General features: G+C 36.4%; 1 pseudogene; it reads right to left on the reverse strand.

Moving 5' to 3' along the window:
- Positions 1 to 5,699: 5,699 nt before the first annotated feature.
- Positions 5,700 to 7,258, reverse strand: LOC109376878 (protein FAM98A pseudogene; annotated as a pseudogene).
- Positions 7,259 to 18,972: the final 11,714 nt, after the last annotated feature.

The following is an 18,972-nucleotide window of genomic DNA, read 5'->3' on the forward strand; positions in this document are numbered from 1 at the left end:
TATGAGTTAATGGAATGAACACTAGTCAAAATAATAAGATCTGTGTGGGTTGAGAGAAGACAAATAGGGCTGCTTGACCAAAAATTTGTTCTCAACCTGTCTGTCAAAGTTTCTGAAATTTTTACATTTGACAAGACTATAAGAGTCTTCTTTTTCAGTTTGTACTGAGGTTTGGCATAGGCCTTGAAATTTAGACTACACCTACTGTTTGGCTGTAGCTTCAGGCCCAGGGTTTGGAAGATTGATTTGTTGAATGTTATCTCTGTCATTTTTGGGAACCTTGAATTTCTGTGGGATTATGTAGATTACCATCATCTGATGGTACACCTAATCAGTGTATCAGTAATACAGCCAAAGTATGCTGTTTGTATTAATTTTGAAAATCTGAATATATTTTTATTATTTAAATGTTTTTAATTGTAGTAAAATAAACATAACATAGAATTTATCATCTTAATCATTAAGTGTACAATTCAGTAGTGTTGAGTATACTTACGTAGTTGTGCAATGGTCGTAGGCTGTTTTTTGTCTGTCATAACAAAATGCCATAGACTAAAGGGTTTATAAACACCAGAAGTTTATTTCACACAGTTCTGGAGGCAGGTAAGTCCAAGATCAACCCAAAAGCTGATTCAGAGCCTGGTGAGGACCCATTTCCTGGTTCATAGACTGTTCCTTTCTGCTCTGTCCTCACCTGGCCGAAGGGACAAGAATCCTCTCTGGAGACTTCTTTTAGAACGATACTAATTCACTCATGAGGGCTCCACCCTCATGACCTAATCAAAAATGCCCCAAAGGCCCTGCTTCCGTCACATTGAGCATCATCTTTCAACATATGAATTTTGGGAGGACATAAACGTTAAGAACATAGCAGCAAGCACTCTTAGAAACTCTTCATCTTATAACACTGAAACTCTATTCCCATTAAACAACTCTTTATTCTCCATTCCCCAAACAGTTGGTGACCACCATTTTACTTTTGTCTCTATGAATTTGACTACACTAGGTACCTTATGTAAATGGAATCATACAATATTTGTCTTTTTTAAAAAAATATTTGTTTCAGTTACACTTGACATTCAATATTATTTTATATTAGTTTTAGGTGTATAGCATAATGGTTACACATTTATAAAACTTATGCAGTGATCCCCCCAGTTAGTCTAGTGCCCATCTGGCTGTAGTTATTGCAACATTATTGACTATATTCTCTATGTGCACTTTACATCTCCATGACTGTTTTGTAACTATCAGTTTGCATTTTTTAATCCCTTCAGCTTTCTCACCCAGATCCCCAACCTCTCTCCCTTCTAGTAACCATCAGTTTGTTTCCTATATATATGATTCTGTTTCTGTTTGTTTATTTTGTTCTTTAGATTCCACATATAAGTGAGATCATATGGTATTTGTTGTTCTCAATCTGACTTATTTCACTTAGCATAATACCCTCTGGGTCCATCTATGTTGTCCAAATGGTAAGATTTCATTCTTTTTTATGGTTGAGTAATATTCCATTATATATATATATATATATATATATAGATATATCTATATAGATATATCTATATATCTATATCTATATCTATATCTATATATATATATATATATATATGCCATATATTCTTTCTCTTTCTCTTATTGTCTGTTGATGGGCACTTGGGTTGTCTCCATATCTTGCCTATTATAAATAATTCCGCAATGAACATTGGGTGCATATATATTTTCAAATAAGTGATTTAGGTTTCTTTGGATAAATACCCAGAAATTGAATTGCTAGGTCATAAGGAAGTTCTACTTTTTATTTTTTGAGGGACCTCCAAACATTTTCGCATAGTGGCTATGCCAGTTTGCAATCCCATTAAAGTGTATAAGAGTTCCCTTTTCTCCACATCCTCACCAACACTTGTGTGTAGATTTATTGATGACCGACATTCTAACAAGTGTGAGGTGATAGCTCATTGTGATTTTAATTTGCATTTCTCTGATGATTAATGATGTTGAGTATCTTCTCATATGTCTATTGGCCATCTGTATGTCTTCTTTGGGGAAATGTACATTCAGATCCTCTGCCTATTTGTTCATTGGATTGTTTTTTTTGTGTGTGTTGAGTTGTATGAGTTCTTCCTGAATTTTGGATATTAACTCCTTATAAGGTATATCATTGGTGAATATGTTTTCCTATTCAGTAGGCTGTTTTTTTGTTTTGTTGGTGGTTTCCTTTGCTGTGCAAAAATTTTTAATTTGATGTAGTCCCATTTGTTTATTTTTCCTTTTGTTTCCCTTGCCCAAGGAGAAATATCAGAAAAAAATATTACTAGGAGCAATGTCAGAGAGTTTACTCCCTGTAGTTTCATCAAGAAGTTTTATGGTTTCTGGTATTAAAGTCTTAATCCATTTTGAGTCTATTCTTGTATATAGTGTAAGAAAGAGGTCCAGTTTCATTTGTTTGCATGTTTCTGCCTGGTTTTTACGATGCCATTTATTGAGTAGACTGTCTTTATCCATTGTATATTCTTGCCTCCTTTGTCATAGATTAATTGACTGTATAGGTATCAGTTTATTTCTGGGTTTTCTATTCTGTTCCATTGATCTCTGTGTCTGTTTTTATACCAGTACCATGCTGTTTTGATTACTATAGCCTTGTAGTATAGTTTGATTTTAGGTAGCATGGTATCTCCAGTTTTGTTCTTTATCAAGGTTACTGTGGCTAGTTGGGGTCTTTTGTGGTTCCATATAAATTTTAAGATTATTTGTTCTTGTTCAGTGAAAAATGCCATTGATGTTTTCATAAGAATTGCATTGAATCTATATGAGGTCAGACAATTAAGTCACTAGAGTGGGAAGAGTTGTGGTCACTAGGTTAATATAAATTATGGTTTGGTGCCAGAGCTGAGCCTGGAGCTAATCAGCAAGTCTCGGAGCACACCAAGGCCAGCTGCCACCTGCCTGGGGCCAGTGGTCCCCCAAGAGTTGTGGAATGAAGAGTGCAGTGCCAGTGGAGCTGGCCACTGGCTGAAAAACAGTCTCCTGGGTTACATGAGTTGGGTGGGTTTGGGTCCCATGGAGTCACCAGGGTGGAGCTTGCAGAGTTCACTAGGCCACTGCAGGTTCAGATTTGGCCATGTGTGTGTGTTGGAGGCTCAACACAGGAAAGATGACTGCCTCCTGCTGACTGCATGGGAGGAGGATTCTACCCAAAAAATGGTGACTGCCCCTTCAGTCCTCGCCATACACTTCAGTTTCTCTCTATAAGTCTCTGATTCCTCCTGTCTCACAGACCTCTGCCAGAGCCAAGGGTGAGTGCCTGCAAGCGAGAGTCTGTGTGTGGTCCCTTTAACAGAATGTCTGGGTTTCCCAGAGCTTTCTCTCCCACCTGGATGGTTGGAATCTCCATTGTTTTTACACAGCCAGATGTTATGGCGACTCCTCTTCCTGGCACTGATACTCAAGGTTGGAAAGCCCGGTGGGAGACTGAAGTCTCTCGCTTCTCTAAGGGGGGGCCTCCATGCCTGAGATATCCCTCCTGAGTCTCAATTGCCACATGGACTTTTGGGGCTGGCACGTTCTGCATCTCTGCCCCTCCTACCAGTCTTGAGGTGGCTTCTTCTTCATATTCCCAGTTATGGGCCTTCTGTTCAGCTAGACTTCAGATGGTTCTCTAAGTTTATTTTTGTATAATTTAGTTGTAATTTTAATGTGGTCACGAGAGGAGGCAAACTGTGTTTATCGACTTCACCATCTTGGGCCTTTCCCGTATTTGTCTTTTTGAATGGTTTATTTCACTTAGTATAATGTCCTCAAGGTTATCCATCTTGTAGCATGAGTCAGAATTTCCTTCCTTTTTGAGGTTGAATATCCTATTGTATGGTATAAACCACATTTTGTTTATTCATTCCTCTATGGATGAACACTTGGTTTGCTTCCACATTTTAGCTATTGTGAACAATGCTATAAATATGGGTATAAAAATATATCTTTGAGACACTGCTTTCAGTTCTTTTAGATGTACACCCAGAATTGGAATTGCTGGATCATATGGTAATTATACTTTTAATTTTTTTGAGGAACTGCCAAATTGTTTTCCATAGTCACTGTATCATTTTACATTTTAATTCTTCAGTACATAGGTTTCAAATTTCTTCACATCCTTGTCAACACTTGCTATTTTCTGTTTTTTGGCTTTTTTTATAGTAGCCATCATAATGTGTGTGATGCGGTATCTTATCATGGTTTTGATTTGTAGTTCCCTAATGATTAGTGATATTGAGCATTATTTTCTTGTGCTTGTTGACCATTTATGTATCTCCTTTGGAGAAATGTGTATTCAAGTCCTTTGCCCATTTTTAATCAGGTTGTTTATTTTATTTTATTTATTTATTTATTTTGCTGTTTTTGAGTTATAGAAGTTCTTTACATATTCTAGGTATTAACCTCTTATTAGATATATTCTATGCAAATATCTATTTTCTTCCATTCTGTGGGTTGCCTTTTCATTCTGCTGGTGTATCCCTTGATATACAGAAGATTTAAATTTTGACGTAGTCCAACTTGCCTAATTTTCTTTTTTTTTTTTTTAGAATGTACAGATACTTTATTTCTCATCTTGCACACAAAGCATACCTCCAGCCATTTTCTTTCACAGCTTGACAATGTTCAAGTATACAAAAACCCAGCAAGAAGCGTCATGTCATGTAGATTTCGGTAAGGGAGAATGTAAAACATCAACTCAGCCAGGCTTTTGTTTTCTGCAGTAATAGTAAAGGGCCTCCTACACTAAGCAAATCTGTTCATACTCTGTAGTGCATTTCTTTCATTACAAAAAAGTCTCCTGCCCAAAGCAAACTAACTTGTATTTGCTGAGCCAGTGGTATTAACTTGTGCATAAAACAAATTTCAGTTTGCTCTTTCTTCTAGCAGATTTCAAGTAAAAATAAGATTGAAAGAGGATCTTGTTTTGAATGGATGCAGGCCATTTTGAATTGCTAGATGTAACTAAATGCCTACATGTACTATAGGTTCACAACTTAGTTTGCTTTTATTATCTTGACGGATTTTGGGTTTTCAGAGTTCAGCTTGCGGTGTAGAATTCCATCAAAAGGATAAGGCTACTCAATGTGCTGTCTGCAGAAGAGCTCACTTAATAGAAACTGACCTACGAGTTCTATCATAAAGTGAATGTGGCATCACCTCTCTGAAAAAAAAGCCTGTCAGGGCAGAACTGTACTTGGAAAATAGACATTAGAATACTATAAGGAAAACACATATAAATGCACTGTTAACATGAGGAAGGTTTCCTAGTTGTAAATCTAAAAAAAATCTAGAAGAATACTCATTTTTAAAACTGTACATTGAAAACATGAAAACTACTTATTCAAGTAATTTCTTCAAAAAAGTATGCATGTTCTGACTGTGGAATTAGCCTACTAGTCAATTAAAGGCAATTTTAATTACCTTTTAAAAAATTCTTCATACAAAGGAGAGATGTTGTATGTATTTGTCAAATAAATAGCATTATGTAAGTCCATTTGAAAAAAAAAACACCACCAACAAAATTGAATGAATACCTTCAAATGCTTATGCCAAGCAGGAATCTGCCTGCCACCTGTCGTCTCACATTAATTCAAAACCATGCTGGATTCAGGATTCTGAAACTAAGTTTCTATTATTTGAGCTCTAGCAAAATGTAAAGTTCTGTAGCCTCAGCTAGTATAATGTTTTCCCTGCCCAAATCCAGAATGATTATACTGATAACCTCCATGTTGGAAGTGCTGTTCAAATTGCCCCCCTTGGTGGCAATTCTGGCTCCCCCTTTCTCCCCAGACTCCTCCCTGGCCTCCTTGTCCACCTCAGCCTCCACGACCACCTCTCCCTCCACGACCACTGCCTCGGTCACCATGGTGCCCGCCATCTTGGTATCTATTGTCCTGCTGGTAACCACCACCCTGGTATCCACTTGCTGTGTATGTAGACGTTTGGAAGCCACCATAACCACCGCCGTGGTAGCCACCACTGTGGCCACCATGATAGCCAACCTGGATGGCCACCTGGCTGGAAGCCCGCATCTCGATAACCACCATCTTAGTAGCCACCTCTTCCTGCACTCCCTCCGTCTGTCCAGCCTCCTTGATGCTTATTTCCTCTTACTCCCCCTCGGCCACTGTGGTCGCAGCCACCATGTCCACCTCTCCCTCCTCCTTGTTCATGACCTCCTCGTCCACCACATGAGGAACGTTCATAACCACCTCTCCCTCCTCCTCGGCCTCCTGTTTGCTGCTGGGGGCCATCTTGTCTTTTCTGCCATGGTGGCATCTCTGAGGATGGAGGTTCAATCTCATTGGGTCTACCTCCTCTGTCAGGCACCCTGCCCATCAGCACCTTATTGATGGCACAGGCAGTCTTTTCTCTTATAGAGCCACTGCTTGTCCTTAAAATCTTTGACAAGTCTTGTCTTGCGGCCATAAGACGGGCAACAGAAATAGTACTTTTAGGAGATAAGACTGAACGTTTCGGCTAGTAAACCTTTGCTAATTTCTCTGTCTGACTCTTAGCTCTGTCAGACCAAGCATAAGACTGGACAGTGACATCGAAACGTTTTATTAGCAGCTTTCTCTGAACTTTATATTCATTGGCTGTGGCTTAGTTAATTGCTTCTATCTTTTCTCAGTGGGCTGGTCCCATTGACTTCTTCAATAAAGGCTTTCCCACATGATTGGGTGGAACTTTTGCTAATGTTTCCTTTAATTTTTTTTCAAACCCGCTGAAGAATTAGAACATAGTTATATTGGCTGGAGTTTGGACATTCCTAGAGCAATACATATGCCTTTCAACTCTTGAAAGACCTCACTATTGCCTCCTTCTTGAGCTTTTTTGGAGGAGTATTCACACAGAACATTCTGGCAGCTTCTAGTTCTGAGATGAGGTATGTGAACAAAAGGATGCACTTCTTCTGCATGAGAAGGCGCTTGGTCACATCCCCAGATGTAAGTGAAAGATACAGACAGTTCATCTCCCCCAGGAGCCCATTCACCTCAAATTGGAATTCTTCAGCTTCATTTGGGCTGTTAGTCGCTTGCACATTTTCTTCCAGTTTACAGAGCACTCTCAATTCAGACACCAGCCAAGCATAGAGTTTGGTAAACTCAGGGGAACTGGCTCCAGCAGACTGCCTGAGACAGAGCGCATCTTCTAACAATGGACCCTTGTAACCCAGATCTTCCAACAACTCCAAGATGTCAGTCTCCATGAGGTCACATTCCATGCTACTGTGATATTCAAATTTCCGAGTCCCTAATTTTCTTTTGTTGTCTGTAATTTTGGTGTCATATTGGTGAAATCATTGCCAAATCCAAAGTCATGAAGCTTTTCCCCTATGTTTTCCTCTAAGAATTTTATAGTTTAACTCTTGCGTTAGTTCTTTGATTAGTTTTCAGTTAATTTTTGTATCTGATATAAGGTAAGGGTCTAACTTTATTCTCATGTTTGCATTCTTCATTCACTCTTTTGCATATAGATATTTAGTTTTCTTTATTCTTCAGTTTGTAGTATTTTGCATATGGATATCCAGCTTTCTAAACACCATTCGTTGAAAAGGCAGCTATTTCTCCATTGAATAATGTCAGTACATTTGTTCAAAAGCATTTGTCCATATCGATTTATTTCTGGGCTCTCTATTTGATTTCATTGGTTTATATGTTGGTCTTAACACCAGTAATATACTGCTTTGATTACTGTAGTTTTGTAATAAGTCTTGAAATCAGAAGGTGTGAGACCCCCAACAGTATTCTTTTTCAACATTTTTTTTGGCTGTTCAGGGTTCCTTAAGGATCCATATGAACTTTAAGATGCACTTTAATTTTTTTTCTGAAGAAAGTGCCTTTAGGATTTTGATAGAGATTGCACTAAATCTGTAGATCACTTTAGATAGTATTGACATTTTAATAATATTATCATTTAATCCGTGAGCACACAAAGGTCTTTACATTTGTTTGCATCTTTTTAAATTACTTTCAGTGTTTTATAGTTTTCAGTGTGGAAGTCTTTTGCCTCTTTGGTTAACTTTATTCCTAAGTATTTTATTCTTTTTGGTCTTATTATAAATGGAGATGTTTTCTTGATTTCCTTTTCAGATTATTCATTGTTGGTGTGTAGAAATGCGATTGCTTTTTGAGTATTGATTTGTATTATGCAACTATGCTGAATTTATTATTTGCTCTAAGCATTTTTTTGTGAATGAATGTTCATTTTTAAAATGAGGTAAACATTTTAGAGGTAACTTAAAGTGAAAAACTTTCATGTGATTTATACATTGGCATATAAGTGTATGTTAATGTGAGCATAAAATACTATTACACAATGAAGGATGATTGTGAAGATTTCTAATTTTATTAAGAAAAAAATTAACTAAAATTTTCTAAGTAGATTTGCAAGTACGTTGAAATCTAATCAGTCTATCAAGAGTGACTGTATTAACTACATAGCTTATTTCTGTAACTAAAAGTTAAACAAATGAAAAACTGAGAAGTGTCCCAAGAAAACACAAGTAATGTAAAGAGTTTAGATGTCTGAATTACCCACAACTTATTCTGTATTTGTAACTTGGTAATTTCTACTTGTTTAAAGGGTCATATATTAACCATAACAACATTTATTTATTGCTAGGTATTGTGTGAAGGACACTGATTTTCTTCACTTATTTATTTTTTTGCTGGATCTACAACCATAGTTTTTTCTTTATATAAGATCAAATAAACAGAATTCTGACATTGAATCATTGTTTATTAATCTTAGTGTTAAAGCTGTCATAAAAACATCTAAAATTCTCTTAAGTCTCCTTAGAAATCAGGCTCTCTGAGAACCTCTGAATACTGATAGCCTGGGGTCATTTCTGCGGTTACTGTATTCACCAGATACCTTTGAACATGAATTTATTTCTGACAAGTAAATCTGTCCCACATGATATTTTGGAATATGAGAAGACAATCCTGCTTATTTGGGTTGCTTTATATAAGGAAGTCATTAAAAAGCATAATTTAAAAATGATTTCACATCAGTATGATTAGCTGTGTTGAATTAGAAACTAAGAACCTGTGAAAGTGTTAAAACCATGTATTCCACGGATACAAAAATGTTCAAACCCATTTACCTCTCCTTGGGAACTGTTAGAAAGGATGATTTGGGGAATTACTAAATCTCATTTATGATTAGTCAGTTATTATTATTATTATTATTATTATTATTATTTATCATTATTTAACTAGCATATTGTAGTGGGAAAAATATGACCTTTGAAGTGAGATAAACCAGGACTTAAATCCAAGATTGAAGTAGTCTTTTGACTTTAAGAATGTCAGTTAATCTCATTAAGTTTCAGTTTCCTCAATATTGACATGAGTGTAAAGATATATATGTCACTGATTTCTTGTAAAGAACAAATAAAATAAATGTAAAGAGCCTCTGTTATTGAACCTGGCATATATCAGGTGCTCAATAATTAATTGTATCTTTATAAAATTCACCTGATACTTTCTCCACAGCCTCTAGGTCTGCTAAAATATAGGTAAAATTCTTCTTGTCATGTACCAGCACTCCTCTCCACCTTGATTGGCCTTCCTCCTCTAGGAGCTCCTTTATAAGCTTTTTTTTGTTTTTTTTTTTTTGCATTAGTTTACACTTTAAATTTGGGCTCACCCATCAGTGTATAGTAAAAATCTGTACTATCATCTAGAAAGTTGTAGGTAATCTAGGTTAAAAATATTGACCATTATCAAAGAGTATATGACAGACTGGTTTTAAGGATTACACAAATTCTCCTGGGAAGGCTATAATCTTCGCTTACCTTGCCTATGTAGCTATCTAAACTATTTTGTTATTTCTAAAGAATAGTACTTGGGGGGATAAATAGACAGATATCTTTAGCCAAGCCTGACCTTTCAGTGCAACAAGTAGGGTATGGAAAATTTCACAATATCTAATCCAAAGATTTTATAACTTGAAGTATTGACTAGATATCTGAAATATGAGAGAGAGGGAGAAAGCTTGAGAGAGAAGAAAGTGGGGGGGGGGGACCAGCTGGAAAAGAAGGAAGGGAGAGAGGCAGGAAAAGTAGAAAGAATGAGATGGGAGAAAAAAATCTGGTCTGAGATTTTCTTCCATTCATTTCTCCAACACATATTTATTATCTATTTAGTGCCAGGAATCATATTAGTCCTGGGCATACATTGATGATTAAATACTAGTACAAAAAAAAAAAAAAGCTAAACATGTATAGTACTCCTTATGAGTCAAGTCCTGGAATAAATGCTTTAAAAATATTAAGTCATTTATCTTCATAACAGCTCTGTGAGATAAGTTATGGTTGTTGTGGTCAAATGAGGAAATGGGGGAATAAACAAAGTAGGTACATACAGTCATAGAGACACTGGGTGGCAGAGCTGGTATTTGATCCCAGGAAGCCCTCCCTGCTCTGGGGTCCTGCCCTTACCCACAGCACTGTACTGACCCTTCTTGAGGGTCTATAGTTCATGAAAACTATAAGTGTAGTGAAGGCAAGGGACAATTAATAGGAATTTGTTAGGATGAAGAGTGTGGAAACATAAAGGAACAAACAGGAAAAACTTCTTTCCCAGGTTTCCAGGGGTAGGAAGGGATTCCAGAGAAGGTGAGATTTATGCCTGCTGATGGTTGACTGGAGGTCAGCCAAGTGAGGGGAGGAAGAAGGAAGCCCAAGGAAGGGTGAACGTCGTCAGTAAAGGTAAAGATTTGGCATTTACTTTATATAAAGAAATAGTATTTGTAACAGATGTGTCATCCCGCATTGTTGAATAGAAAAATTTCCCTCCGTATTTTACATGAGCTGCTAAAACCTATCATATGGATTTCAAAAGTCATTGATACAGCTGGGATTTTAATTATAGTTGTGCTGCAATAAAAGATAATGAGTTATTTCTCTTTTCCAAGCATGCAACAAACTCATATAATAGTGTCTCAAGTTTAAAAAAAAATTGAAAAAGTGTCTCTGAAATGTGATCTGATTTTCAGAAGCATAAATTGAGACACACATCTGTGCCTGGAAAGACAACCTATTATTGGCTTTAAGACCTTTCCTTTCCAATACAGTGAATGATGTTTATTAATAAAAAACTCACTGGATTTCGAAGGAAGGTTATGTGACTGAAGGGAAAATATACCCCAGATTACTTTCCATAGAAATGAATAATCAAAAATGACTAAACAAAATGAATAAACAAAAGATGTTCTCTTTTTATTCTTCTTGAATGCTTTACCTCCCTTCTCTCCCCTTTAAAGTCCACCTGTTTTTGTCATATGAATCTACTCTGGTGCAACCTCCATAAAGCTGCCCTGAGCCCTCCTGCCTCTAGGCTGATCCCGTCACCTTCCCCCACACCTGTGCCCATAACCTCACAACAGCTTTAGTATCAGCCAGGGCATCTGCCTCGTGTACATATAATTCTTAGTTTATCTTTCTTTTGAACTGTGAGCCTCCTGAGAGTAGTCTGTATTATATTCAGACTAATGGATGGTATGACACACTGTGCTTATTAAAAGACTGAATCACCAAATACCACTAAAACTATTATCTAGTGGGCAATGTTGCTATTTAAATTAGAAAAAAAATGCATTGCTGCATTGAAATACAAAGATTGTCACCAAATTTCAACAGTATTCTATTTTTTAAAACAAACAAACTAATATTTTATGTCTAGGGTTGGCCTCAGATCAGCAGAATGTAACATTAAGCTCTGCATAAATTATCTGGAGCATGAACTGAATCAGGCAGGTTAAATCATAAACAAATTTTTAAAACTGTCCAAAAACTAATCACAGAATAGGGAAGAGAAGAAAGCAGATTCTTTTGGATAACTAACAAGTGAGATATACTCATTTCATTTCACTATCATAACAACCTTGGTATGTGTATTCTGTTACCCATGTGACAATGTAGATAACTTAGGTAAAGCAAGGCTGTAACTCACAGTAATAGTAACTAGAGAGAACCGCTCTTAACAGCCTGGAATTTATTTTCAAACTTGTTTGTATGTGTATGTTTTAGGATTGAGACCACAATATACAAGTTGTGCTCTGCTTTCTTTATATAGTATTTATTGGGAGCAATCTGCACTGCTGTTAATATCCTTTGAAAATACAAAGGGTGCCAAAAATTATATACACATTTTAAGAAAGGAAAAAACCCTTAAAATTGTAACACTCAATATATATGGATAAAAGATGACTACAAGTCACATCTGACTTCTGCAATTATAAGAGGTGCTCAAAGCGGTTACCATCAGCGTTCAGACACTTCTGATTATGGTGAACTACTGCTTGAGCAACATTGCCCAAAGTGTCCACTTGTATACATTTTTTTGGCACCACAGTATACTTTCAATGACTGTCTATATTCCATTCACTTATCAATCCATTCATTCATCAATCACTTATTGAACCTTGCTGTGTGCCAAGCAGTGTACTGTACTCCAGGTATACAAAAGCCAACAGATAAAATGCCCGCTCTCATGTAACTTATTTCAAAGGTATAATTTATGTGGTCGATCCTGTTGGTTGACTAACTCAGCATTCACTTCCACCTCCTCCTCTCTACTTATAGGAATTGAGGCTGGAAAAGAAATACTGTTTGCACTGCTCTTCCAGCTAGGGTTGGCAGCATAACCCAGTTTGGCCTGTGGCATTTAAGTAGAAGTCTCCTGCTGGATTTCTGGGACGTTTTTGATTTTTTGATAAAAAGGATTGGTGTATATTGAAAATTTTCCTATTATCCCCCTTTTTCTACCTCAAAAGATGATGTCTGAGCTATGTCTGCCATTGTTTAATGATGAGAATGTAAGCAATATTCTGAGGATCTCAGAAGAGAAATATAAAAAAATTCTGGGAACTTGGTGGCATTATTGAGCACTTAAAGCCATGCCAGGCACTACTTATCAGTAGCCTTATTATGTGAGAACAATTAACTCTTATTTGCTCAAGTCTTCATTAGTTCTATTTCCTGTTATTTGCAACTACGTAGAGTCCTAATGTTATTTATTATTTAACCAACCTTCTATTTGGGTGTTTTTAGGTAACATTACATTTTTTCCAATTTTAAAATTATGTTAGAATAAATAACTTCATATGCAAACTTTTGAACACACTCCTAATTATTCTGATAAGATAAATGTAAATTTTTAAATGTATAATTACTAGATGTAAGAGTATGACTTTGGATGCATTTTGGCCATATTTCTATCTTGAACATTTGCAATATTTTATAATCTCAGCTATGTGAGAGCATCCAATTCAAATGAATGATACTTCTTAACTATACATTTTCTATTCATATGTCTTTTCAATGACAGTGTAAGTAGGCTTGAGTTCAGAAAATAACCGTATTAGCTCTCTATGAGAAAGCAGGATTAAGAGAAGTAGTGGAATACTAATGGATGCCCAGGAGCCTTTTGTAAAAAAAGAATGATCTCTTTGTGTAAACTCTATAGAGAACCCAATCTTGATATCTAAAATGCAGAAACTGAAAGAATTGCAGTGTCACAAGACACTTGTTCTCATCCAACTTGTATTTTCTTCATTGTAAAATGTCTGGGTAACTTTTAACCCAGAAAATGTGTTGAGAATTTGTGTAAATGCCAGGAAAATTTTGGCCAATAGCTATGATGTGTTAAAAAAATAATGGTTATCAACTAAGTTCAGCAAAACTCAAAAGACTTCACATGCTTAAGTGCTCTACAGTTTCCATCTTCTGCACATAATTTGTGTAAATTCTGCTAGCAGGTTTGAACAGGTTGTTTTTTCTTAAACATACTCTTACCTGGCTTTGATCTATGGCTCATATGAGGTCTGACAATTGAGTTTGCGAATTTGTTGCAACAATGCTGCTAACCTTTTTTGATATCAGAGGGATTATTCATTATTAACTTGTACCAACTGGACAAACAGTAATAAGCTGTGCCAGAAGGTAAGCTTATTATTTGGAAGTGCTGAAAAGGCTGTGTGAAAATGTTAGATGACCTGAACTTTTCGCGAACAATTCATGGCTCTTGCATCACAACAATGCACCAGCTCACACAGCACTGTCTGTGAGGGTTTTAGCCAGTAAACAAATAACTGTGTTGGAACACCCTCCCTACTCACCTGTTCTGGCCCCCAATGACTTCTTTCTTAATCTGAAGATAAGGGAAATATTGAAAGGAAGACATTTTGATGACATTCAGGGCATCAAGTGTAATACGACCACAGCTCTGATGGCCATTCCAGAAAAAGAGTTCCAAAATTGCTTTGAAGGGTGGACTAGGTGCTGTCATTGGAGCATAGCTTCCTAAGGGGAATACTTTCTAGGTGACCAGTGATGTTTAGCAATGAGGTATGTAGTACTTTTTCTAGGATGAGTTCAGGAACTTATTTGTCTGACCTTATATATTGAAATTGTTCATCATGCTCAGCTCTGCTACATAGAAGGCAAAAATTTTGCTTTGGGAATTGTTTTCTAGAATGCTAAAAATGACCTAATTAGAAGTACAGATACCCTTAAAGGAGCTTAAATAATCTCCAATCAGTTACACAAGGCTTTGCTAAGGTGCTAAGGGAATACTTCTCTCTTTTAATGTATTTCTTTTCCAGAGTAGAGGCCTTTTGTGCCAGTAAGTGCTCTCACTTTCCCCCTTAACTCTGAAGAAAGATTTTCATTCTGTGGCTTCCTTACATTGGTGCTTATTCAGCCACTACATGAGTAGAGTCACGGGTGTAAAAAGCATGGATGACCAGCTTACATGTAACTCTGCAAAAAAGGACAGAAGGAGCTGAGCAGTGTCTACATGGATGGCTCGCTGAAGTCCAGTCACGTGTAAAATCAAGTTAGAGGCATCCCAGTCCAGATACTGAAATATGCCAGAAGGGAAGATTTCTAGAAAGTGTGTTTTCTTAACTTTAATTCTTTCTCGAAATATCATCATTACCCTTCATATTTAATTACAACTCTGGGTTATGTTGCTTTCTCTGAGGCAAGTGATTTTGAAACTACTGAGGGGTAAAGATGAGTCCAGCAGTGTTTATTGTTTTCTGTCTCTGGACTTACCTCTTTTACCTTAGTTTACATAACAGCTTTTCCCCTGACAAAACCTGTTCCCAGTCTGGGTGCCAAAATCCATATTTATCTTTTTGCTACTGACTGGTGCCAAAGTCAAGGAACCTAAAACAAAGCTTGTCCTATCTGTATTTATAGGGGTTCTTCATATACTAAATGTGGACTTCTAGTTAATCTCACCAAAAAATAATTCTGTGACTGGGCACCCTGCTGTTAGTTTCGTGTCACTGAGTTTCAGCAGTCATTGGCTGGTCCCAGAATATGCCTCATTCAGAATCTGATTTGCCTTTCGTAAGATATAAACCAGACACGGATGAAACTGTTTAAGAAGCTGTATGTAATGTCTGTGAAATCCTGGTTTTATCTGTAATCTCAATGATTGGGCATGACTGCCATATCAGAGAATTTCAGCTCAATGCCATCTTGATAAAGCCACCAAAAGATTATCCGAAGAAAAAAATATATTTTTTCCTACTCTGTCAGTTCATGGTTTTCTTTTTTTTTTCTTCTTTGATTCCTATCATAGTTTAAGGCAGCAACCTACAGTGATAACTTTAAAGATTGTAGAAAACCTTGAAAATCTTTGGATGGGTAATGGTTTTTATGTTGTCATTTGCTGTACTTGATACATCCAATAGCTTGAAAAATATTTGAAAGATCATCTGCTTAGGTCATCAAACTTATAGTCAGTGGAAAAGGAACACAACCATCATTTTTCCTGTAACCATTTCTGCGATGTTCAGTAATGCCTATTTATAATAGTTAATTGAATGGATGATGGCATTCATTCTAATTTCAAGTATACTGAGGTCTCTCCCCTCAAAAAGTTGAGCATTGAGAGAAAATACCTATATTTTTATTTTACTGCTATTTAAAATTATTTTTTATAAGGTCAGCGATAATCTGTTCAGATGCAATTCCTTTGTAAACTTAGAATACAGTGTGAACATTGCAGGCTGATCCGCTAAGCTAGATCCAATAACGGAGGATGAATCTCTAAGAATTTCGTTAGCTTTAAGGTTGATTGATTGATCCATTTATTTATTCATTACATGAAGGATTTAGTGAGTTCATTCTGGGTATTTGGTGGTACGCTGGCCTTGCAAAAGTAAGCCAAAATAGACATGTTCCCTGTACTCTTGGAACTTCTTGTGAAGTAGGGGAGACGGGTGTTAATCACATTCCTCATAAATTGAAGCTGTGGTAAAAGCAACAAAAGAAGAGGTACATAATGCCATGTGATTGCATCATTGGGGATTCCGCCTAGTCAGGGAGGTCAAGGAGGGCTTCTCTGAGGACTTAATGCTTGAACTGACATGTTCAGTAGAAGGATGCGTTAACTAGAAGAAGAGGAAGTAAAGAAGGAGCAGCCCTCCGAAGAGCCTGTAGCAGAAGGGAGCCCAGCAAGTCTGAGGGGCTGAAGGAAGACAGCCACAGGTAGAGTGTAGGAAAGAATGTGGTCACTGCGAGGCTAGAGGGGGTAGGTAACAGTCACTCAGGTTGGGTCTTAAAGTGTTTTATCTTTATCTTAAGAGCAATGGGAATTCATTAAAGGATTTTTAAGTAGGTGATTCAGGGATCAGGGTAGAACACATTTAACATGGTAAAACTCCTATTCTGAAAAGACGGCTGGTAAGGGGGAAAGAATTGGAGGGAGGGGAGTGTGTCCCCAACATCTGCTGAGGACTTTCTAGGACTTTACAAATGACAGGGAGGTAGTAAGAGGAAGACTGGGTTGCTTCATCAGGTTTCTAGAAATTGGTAATTATTCTAATTCCAAATCCTGTTGCCATGAACTCTGGATACAACATTTACTATGATGATGCTTATCAGTGGGTGAAGCAGACCAATACATGTGGCCTCACAGTCTTCATAAATAAGCTTTCTGGTTTTGTTTTGTTTTCTTGCTTGCCTACTTATTTCGATTGTTTTTTCTAGGCCCACATTCTCAAGAAGTATGATATAAAAATGAAAGTGAAGATTTCTTACCAGGCTCCTCTCTTTTCACACACACACACACACACACACACACACACACACACACACACACACACTGAGACATATAAATGTATATATGCAGATAGCCTGTATGTAATTTTATATAAATCATGATAGAAGTGTAATTTTACAATTTGCTTTTCAAACTCAATTTATAAGCAAGATCTAAACTTGCCAATGAGACATATAGCAGCTTTACTTGGATGGCTATACAGTAATCTATTTAAGAAGCAACCAGAATTTATTCAATAATTTCCCCTTTGATGGACATGTATGTTACTTTCAATTTTCCCTATTATATAAGACTGGAATGGATATCCTTGCATATAAACCTTTTATCTTTATCTGAATATCTTACTTTGATAAATTTTAGATGAAATTATTGAGTCACTTGGTATACACATTTAAAATTTCAATATATTTATGAATTCTGGCCTCCAAAAAAATTCAAAACAATTTAATATTTATCAGTTTTGGAAGTAATGTCCATTTAATCACATCTTTCTGAAGACTAGACAGATACATTTTTTATTTAATTTATTACTTTTTGCCCTTTTGACAGGTTATGGATGATTTTTTTACTGGTTTCATTTGCTTTGTAAAAAAATGGTTGTCATTCTCAATAGCTCTTTTTTGGTGTACTCATTTTTAGGAATTCATTTGAAATCATTAAATATTCTTAAAATATTTCAGTGCTTAATCTAATGTTTTTTCTTTGTAGATTTTGGAGTCATGTTTATTATTCAGGGACAGTATAAATTTTTTGCTGGAACCATATGCAATTAACGTTATAAAGACACATTTTCCTGGATGCTGTTATGCAAAGTCCTATTTTTCTCAAAACTAAGCAGTTCACAGATATTTCCTTCTAATCTTTTAAAAATGAATAGACTTTATTTTTTAGAAAGTTACAGGTTTACAGAACAATTATACAGAAAATGCAGAGTTCTCATATGCCCACCATCCTCCCTGCGGTTTTCCCTATTATTAATATTACTTTGGGTTAGTGGCACATTTGTTATGATTGATGAATCAATATTGATACATTATTAACTATGGTTCACAGTTTACACTAAGGTTCATTCTTTGTGTTGTAGCTTCTGTGTGGTTTTGGAAAATGTGTAATGTCATGTATCTACTATAACAATTTCATACGGAATACTTTTACTACCCAAAAAAAAATCCCCTGTGCTCCACCTGTTCATCTCTCCTCCCTTCCCTTATTCCTTGCCTCAACCTCTGGAAGCCATTGACATGTTTACTGTCTTAATTGCTTGTTCTTTTCCTGAATGTCATATAGTTGGAACCATATAGTAGGCAGCCTTTTCAGATTGGCATCTTCACTTAGCAATATGTATTTAAGGTTCCTCCCTGTCTTCTTGTGTCTTGATAGCTTGTTTTTTTCTGATTACTGAATAACAATCCAAACCAGAGTTTGTTTATCCAGTCACCCATTAAATGAAATCTTGGTTGCTTCCATATTTTTGGAAATTATGAACAAAGTTGCTGTAAACATTTGTGTGCAAGTTTTTGTGTGGACATAAGTTTTCAACTAATTTGAGTAAAGTGCCATTGCTGAATCATATGGTAAGGCTATGTTTAGCTTTGTAAGAAGCTGTCAGATTGTCTTCCAAAGTTGCTGTGCCATCCTATTTTCCCACAAACAACAAATGAGAGTTCCTTACCCACGTCCTCCACATCATCGCCAGCATTTGGATTTGTCCATAATTTGGATTTTAGCCTTTCTAATAGGTGTGTAGTGCTATCACATTGTTTTCATTTGCAATTCCTTAATGACATACGTTGAGCACATTTTCATCTTCTTGTTTGTTATCTGGATATCTTCTTTGATGAGTTGAATGTTC

Source organism: Hipposideros armiger, unplaced genomic scaffold (genome assembly GCF_001890085.2).
Source record: "Hipposideros armiger isolate ML-2016 unplaced genomic scaffold, ASM189008v1 scaffold_1227, whole genome shotgun sequence".
Taxonomy (NCBI): domain Eukaryota; kingdom Metazoa; phylum Chordata; class Mammalia; order Chiroptera; family Hipposideridae; genus Hipposideros; species Hipposideros armiger.